Raw genomic sequence first — 7923 nt, forward strand, 5'->3', positions numbered from 1 at the left:
TTTTTGGAGTGTTTGTTCTAGGTCTGTGAAATGTGCTATTCGTATTTTAATAGGTATTGCACTGAATCTATAGATTGCTTTAGGTTGTATGGACATTTTAATGATGTTGATTCTACCAATCCATGAACATGGGATGTTCTTCTGTTTGTTTATGTCATCCTCTATCTCTTTTTTCAATCAATGTCCTATAGTTTTCTGAGTACAGGTCTTTTACATCCTTGGTTAAGTTTACTCCTAGGTATTTTAATTTTTTTTTTTTTTTGGTGCAATGGTAAATGGGATTTTTTTTTTCATTTCTCTTTCTGTGAGTTCATTATTGGTGTATAAAAAGGCCATAGATTTCTGGGTGTTAATTTTGTATCCTGCTACATTGCCAAAATCATTTATTAGGTCTAGTAGTTTTTTGATGGAGTCTTTGGGGTTTTCTATGTATAGTATCATGTCATCTGCAAACAAGGACAGTTTTACTTCTTTTCCAATTTGGGTGTCTTTTATTTCTTCTTCTTGTCTGATCACTATGGCTAGTACTTCTAGTACTATGCCAAACAGGAGTGGTGAAAGTGGACATCCTTGTCTTGTTCTTGTTCTTAGTGGAAATGGGTTTAGTTTTTGCCCATTGAGTATAATGTTGGCTGTGGGTTTGTCATATAGGTTATGTTGAGGTATGATCCTTCTATTCCCACTTTGCTGAGAGTTTTTATCAAAAAAGAGTTTTGTCAAATGCTTTTTCTGTATCAATTGATATGATTATATGATTTTTGTCTCTCAGTTTGTTTATGTGATGTTTACATTTATTTATTTGTGGGTATTGTACCATCCTTGCATCCCCAGAATAAATCCCACTTGGTCATGGTGTATGATCTTTCTAATGTATTGCTGAACCCGATTTGCTAGAATTTTGTTGAGGATTTTAGCATTTATGTTCATCAAGGATATTGGCCTGTAGTTCTCTTTTTTTGTGTGGTGTCTATCTGGTTTTGGAATTAGGGTAATGCTGGCTTAATAGAAAGAGCTTGGAAGTGTGCCTTCCTCTTGAATTTTTTTGGAATAGTCTGAGGAGGATAGGTTTTAGTTCTTCTTTGAATGCTTGGTAAAACTCCCCTGTAAAGCTGTCCGGACCAAGGCTATTTTTTTTTTCTGGAAGATTTTTGATCGCTGTTTCAACTTCTTTGGTAGTTATCAGCCTATTCAGGTTTTTTTATTCTTCTTGGTTGAGTTTTGGAAACTTGTATTTTTCTAGGAATATGTCCATTTCTTCTAGGTTGTCCTTTTTGTTAGAATAGAGTTGTTCATAGTATTTTTTTCAAAATCGTTTTATTTCTGTGGGATCGGTTATTTCACCTCTTTCATTTCTAATTTTGTGTATTTGGGTCCTCTCTCTTTGCTTCTTGGTGAGTCTGGCTAGAGGTTCATCAATCTTGTTTATCCTTTCAAAGAACCAGCTCTTGGTTTTGTTGATCTTTTGTATTGTTTTTTTTTTTTTTTTTTGGAATTCAACTCATTTATTTAAATGTATATTGTACATAAGTTAGAAATCCTCACTTCCGCCTCAGCTAGAACTTTTCCGGAAAAGCCTCCATTTCTTCCTTGATCCTGTTTTCTACAAGTAACGCGAAGTTATTGTCTGTATTTTGTAGGTTATAGCTGACAAACACCTGCTTGTTGGTCTTCCTGGCTAAGCGCTGGGCAAGGCCAGTGGAGGTCGTGTCCGAAGTGTCTCCAAGGAGGGAGGTGGACACAGGGATGGAGTCGAAGCAGCTGCACATGGCCACGGCCAGGTTGCGCAGGTGCGGCGTGGCCCCCACCCAAAGGAAGAGCGAGTCCGTCAGCCGCATGACGTGGAAGTGCACCAGCTGCTCCCACAGCCTCGCGCTGAAGTTGTGCAGGGAGACGTCCCCGCCCGTGGCAGCCCACGGCCCCTCCATGCCACCGACCGCCCGGCCTGCCAGCCCCTTTTGTATTGTTTTTTTTTTCTTTTTTTCTTTTTTTGGTCTCTATGTCATTTATCTCTGCTCTGATCTTTATTATTTCCTTCCTTCTGCTTACACTGGGCTCTTCTTGTTGCTCTCTTTCTAACTCTTTGAGTTGTAGGGTTAGGTAATTTATTATCATTGTTTCTTGTTTTTTGAGGTAGGCTTGTAGAGCTATGAACTTCCCTCTCAAGACTGCTTTCACTGTGTCCCATAGATTTTGGATTGTTTTGTTTTCATTGTCATTTGTTGCCATGATGCTTTTTATTTCTTTAATCTCTCTGGTAACCCAGTCATTGTTTAATAGCATGCTATTTAGCCTCCACCTGTTTGATTTTTTAAAATGTTTTTATTGTAGTTGATTTCTAATTTAATGCCATTGTGATCTGAGAAGATGCTTGATATGATTTCTATCTTCTTGAATTTGAAGAGACTTTGCCTGTGACCCAATATATGGTCTATCTTTAAAAATGACCCATGTGCACTTGAGAAGAATGTGTATTCTGTGGCTTTGGGGTGGAATATTCTGAAGATGTCAATTAATTCCATCTGATCTAGTGAGTTATTTAGGATTGATGTTTCTTTGCTGATTTTTTGTTTATAGGATTTGTCCAATGGTGATAGTGGGGTATTAAAGTCCCCTACTATGATTTAAGATCTGTATTGCTGTCAATCTCTCCCTTGATATCCTCCAGAAGTTTTTTTATGTATTTGGTTGCTCCTGTATTGGGTGTGTATATGTTTACCAGAGTTATTTCTTCTTGTTAGATTGCTTCCTTTAGTATTATGAAGTGGCCTTCCTTATCTCTTGATATGTCATTCACTTTGAGATCTAATTTGTCAGATATCAGTATTGCTACCCCAGCTTTTTTTTTCATTTCCATTTGTCTGAATAACCTTTTTCCATTCCCTTCACCATCAGTCTGTGTGAGTCCTTTTTTTTGAGGTGGGTTTCCTGTAGACAGCAGATATATGGGTCATGTTCTCTTATTTACTCAGCTACCCTATGTCTTTTGATTGGGGCATTTAATCCATTTACATTTAAAGTTATTATTGATAGGTACTTGTTTGTCACCATTTTTATTCTTTTTTTTAAGCAGACATGACTGTCCTAAATTATTTATTAGGTAAGAATTTTACAAACATTACTTATATTAGCAGTAACGGTGGAGCTGGAGAGTATTGTGCCTTCTCCAAGCTGCACTGTGAGAACCACCAATAGTGTGGTGGAACTTGTGGCTCTTCCCAAGGCCACGGCTCTTGCGACCTGCAGATGTCAGCCCTCGCATCACCCTGTGCTTGTGGACTGGTTTGGTGATCCACTGGGTGTCAGGATTTCTTCTGATAGCTTTATGGAATAGATCAATGAGAATAACCTCAAAGAATTTGTACGTGGAACCTTCACCAACCCAGTAAGAATTCAGGACTCTCAGAGCCTCACAGTGGCGTCCAGCTCTCTCCTTGGCAACAGACTGAAGACTTCAAGCAAACTTCAGCTGGTTAACATCATGATGGACAGGCTTGCCGTAGGTCGCACCCTTAGGAACAGGGCGCTTGCGGCCACCACGGGGCACACGAATACGATATATGACATAACCTTGCTTGGCCTTGTAGCCCAGCCTGTGCGCTTTGTCTGGCTGGGTGGGGCAGGGGGCCCTGTGAAGTGCAGAGAGCTGGCAGTACAGCCAGCAGCGCACCAGGAGAAGTAAGCACATTACATCAGACTGCTTCTTCCTCCATAACTCCTGGATGTACTTGTAAGCGCCCATCTTGGTTTACCTGATGGCTGCGGCCAGATGGAAAGGAAGAGCCTCTCTCTCCCATTTTTATTCTTTATGTCTGTATTTCTTCTTTTTATAGCAGGTCTTTTAGCAATTTTTGCATTGCTGGTTTGGTGGTAATAAACTCCCTTACTCCTTTTTTTTCTGTGAAGCTCCTGATTTCACCCTTAATTTTGATTGATAGCCTTGCTGGGTACAGTATTCTTAGATTCAGACCCTTGCTTTGCATGACTTTGTATATTTCATTCCATTTCCTTCTGGCCTGATGTGTTTCTGTTGAGAAATCAGTCGCTAGTCTGATGGGGGATCCTTTATAAAGTTTGTCCCAAAATTCACGCAAGAAGTAATTTTGATAGAAAACACAGGTTTATAATTAAAAATTGTAAATTTTTTATTGATTCATAAAGTATATAGTATAGGGTTATGTATTGAATAGCATATCAGGTAAATGGCCTCCACAGCTTTGCTGACATATACGCACTCTTTTGTTGAAATTTTCCATGACCGTTTTGCATAAATGTGGCTGAATTTCGTTGATACAGCACTCAATTTCCTCCTTCAAGGTGTGGGTGGTTGTGGCCTTGTTGGCATATACCTTAGACTTCAAAAAACCCCAAAGAAAAAAGTCCAACGGCATTAAATCGCATGATCTGGGCGGCCAATTCTGATCACCAAAACGGAAATTACACGACCAGGAAATGACTCATGCAGTAATGATTGTTTCTCGGCTGTATGGCATGTGCACCATCTTGTTGAAACCACATGTCGTCACATCCATATCTTGCAATTTAGGCACAAAAAACTGGATTATCATGTCACGATAGTGAGCACCATTAACTGTTATTGCCTGAGCAGCCGCATTTTTAAAGAAAAATGGTCCGATGATGCCTCCAGCCAAAATCCGAACCAAACAGTGACATGTTGTGGATGCATTTGTTTCTCAACAATCACTTGTGGATTTTCTGAACCCCAAATGCGACAATTTTGTCGATTAACCAAGCCATCAAGATGAAAATGAGCCTCAGCGCTGAAGATGATTTTGTTCAAAAAATCAGCATCCACTTGTTGTTGTTCCATAATCCATTCAACAAACTATTCGCTGTGCGTGGTCAGTAGGTTTCAGTTCTTGAGTCAATTGAACTTTGTAAGCATGAAAATGCAAATCTTTCGTGAGAATACGCTGTAGAGAGCTTCTCAAAATGTCCAATTCTTGACCACAGTGCCAAATTGATGTCCCTGGACTCTCAGCAACACTCTCATGAACTGCTTCGATGTTTTGTGTTGAACAACTTGTTGAAGGACGGCCAGAGTGTTTAAGATCACTAATTGATCCAGTCTCCCTAAATTTTTTAATTCTCTTCACAGTTGATGAAGTTAAATCACTATTCCGACCATACTTTGCACAAAAATTGCGAACTGTAGCTTCCAAACCTTCATTATTTTTAAAATATTGCTCAACAATGAAAATGTGTTGTTCTTTCATGTAGCGCTCCATTTTTAATAACCCTGAACTGTCAGCTGTCATGCTATCTTTTTTTTTTTTGTTGGCAACACTTTACGGCACAAATGGCGTAAAATTCAAATCTTGCATGAATTTAGGTAAATTTCTGTCTCTCTCTGACTGCTTTTAATATTCTTACTTTGTCATTGGTGTTTGCCAATTTAATTATAATGTGCCTTAGTGTTGGTCTTTTGAGGTTCATTTTGATTGGGACTCTGTAAGATTCTTGGATTTGTGTGATTTTTTTCTTCCCTATATCAGGGAAGTTTTCTGTCATTATTTCTTCAAACAGGTTTTATATTCCTTGCTCAGTTTCCTCTCCTTCTGGCACCTCTATTATGCGGATGTTGTTTCGTTTTGTGTTGTCCCAAAGTTCCCTTAGGTTCTCCTCCTGTTTTTTAAGTTTTTTTTTCTAGATGCTGCTCTGCTTGGGTATTTTCTTACCTTGTCTTCTAGCTCACTGATGCAGTCCTCTGCTTCTTTTAGTCTACTGTTGATGCTTTCTATTGAGTTCTTTATAGCAACGATGTCGTTTTTCATTTCTTCCTGGTTCTTTTTTATTTCCTCTTGGTTCTTACACATATTTTTGAATTTATCTTCCATTCTTTTCAGGGACCTTATGACCATTTGTCTGAATTCTTTCTCTGACATATTGCTTGCCTCCATTTCATTTACTTCCTTTTCTGGTGATGCCTCCTTTTCTTTCATATGTGGGCTATTTCTTTGACTCCCCATGATCTCTCTTCGCCGGGTATCTGGTTATGTAGCACTCTCTCTACTGCGTTGATTTAACGGCACAAAATACAACACAACAAGGCATAATGTACAAGGCACTGAACCCAAATTTATTCACAATACAGTGGGGCCTTGACTTACGAGTGTCCCGACTAACGAGTTTTTCGAGATACAAGCCTTCTCTCGGCCAATTTTTTGCTTTGAGTTGAGAGCTAAAATTTGGGTTACGAGCCAGCTTCAGATACCCCACCGCTAGTTGGCACAGCAAACGTCACAGTGAATACCACAACATCAGCCCAGCATCACGCGTCTCACTCATTCACTGTTGATTTGACATACGAGTAATTTGAGTTACGAGCTCCATCACGGAAAAAATTAAACTCATAAGTCAAGGCCCCACTGTACTAATAATCCCAAATAAAGGTGACCATCAGAGAAAAGAGAATTAGAGCATAAGAAAAAAAAAGGAGTGCACAAATGATATTGAGAAAAGGAAAAAAAAGTAAGAGAGAAGAGAAAGAGAATAAAAAAGAAGGGGGAAAATCTATTTATATGGGGAGAAAACTCCAATAGAACAACCACTAATCCCCCAAAATGCAAGCAAAAAAACCCAGAGGTGAATGCAAACTACAAACAACAACTAATAGCAAGCGAAGAGAGGAAAAACAAAAGCCAAAAACAAACAAAAACAAGAAAAGGGAAACAATCTCACAAACAAGCAAAAAACACACACAATCTATTCAACAATCAAGCAAACAACAACAATGGGACAGAGAGAAAGCAAGGCAAAACAAAAAACAAACAAACATAAAAACCTAGAACAAAACAAAACAAAACAAAAAAACAATAACAACAACAAAAACAAACAAAAAAAGGGAAGAGAGAAAAAATTTGGATAGTGACGAAAGAGAAGAGAGAGGTATGTATGGACTTAGAGCAGGGGATCAGAAATTAGATATATAAGCAGGGTGAATTTTTAACAGGGGATAGAAAGAAGGAATAGGGAAAATCTAAAGCAGGAATAGGGTAAGAGAAACAGGACAACAAAGGGGGAAAAGTGAGGAAGAGAGTGTTGGCATAAAGGTAAAGTTGAGATAGAGTAAAATGATGCTAAAGGAAAAATGAAAATAGAATGTAGAACACTAATCCCAAAAGAAAAGAAAAGAAAATGACACTTTAAAAACAAGGTAAAATAGTAGTAGTAATAATACTGATTAAACATAAAAATATAATAATTAAAAAGGTAAAATCAAACGAGGAAAAATGAAAAAAATTAGTTTCTTAAGTAAAAGATGGAAAAATAAAAATGTGCAGTAGTGAAGGTCATTCACTTCCTCTACTGTTCTGTTTGTCTCACCTGTTTCCTGTCAGGCAGTCAGGACAGTATTGAAGTTCCCTGTGTTCCCCTGCTTTTCTGTGTTGTAAGCCACAGTCTTGATTTTCAAGCAGGCAGTATTTCTTTATTTCTTAGATTCCTTTATTTGTTTTTACATAAGGGTCAATTTGTGATTCAACCCCTGGGTGGCAGTGTTTCTGGGTTGACCTCTGGGTCTATAAGTCCTCTCTAGCCAGTATTTAGATTTTGTTTTCCCTGTCGCACTTAATACTGGTTTGGGAGAATGGACTGCCCCAGAGCTGGTTTTCTGATCATTTCTCCCTGCTCTGATCCCCAGGTTCCACAAAAACAACTTTCCCCTGCAGTATCTGTGAGTGTCCCTAATTGGGTGATCCTATGTACTGGGCTTAGTAATCAAAAGCAAGATTTAAAGAGAAAAAAAGAGCCAGAGTAAGTGCACGAACTTGAGACTTTTACCCTCCTGCACTGTGCACAACTCTGTGAATGTCTCTGTGCACGTCTTTTTTTCCCCTGGCACTAAGCAGCCAGCACACTGTTAAAATTTCAAGCTGCCTTTTGTGCTCAGTCCAGCTATGGGTT

The 7923-nt window shown here is 38.7% G+C and overlaps 2 pseudogenes across 1 annotated transcript; both read right to left on the reverse strand.

Moving 5' to 3' along the window:
* Window positions 1-1470: 1470 nt before the first annotated feature.
* LOC102441877 lies at window positions 1471-1931 on the reverse strand (annotated as a pseudogene). The gene has a single exon (XR_001348866.2). The product of XR_001348866.2 is annotated as a proteasome assembly chaperone 4 pseudogene (transcript).
* A 1131-nt stretch (window positions 1932-3062) lies between these two features.
* Window positions 3063-3782, reverse strand: LOC102442185 (annotated as a pseudogene).
* Between the last annotated feature and the right edge of the window lie 4141 nt (window positions 3783-7923).

The sequence above is a fragment of the Myotis lucifugus genome, unplaced genomic scaffold (genome assembly GCF_000147115.1).
Source record: "Myotis lucifugus unplaced genomic scaffold, Myoluc2.0 scaffold_2, whole genome shotgun sequence".
NCBI lineage: Eukaryota > Metazoa > Chordata > Mammalia > Chiroptera > Vespertilionidae > Myotis > Myotis lucifugus.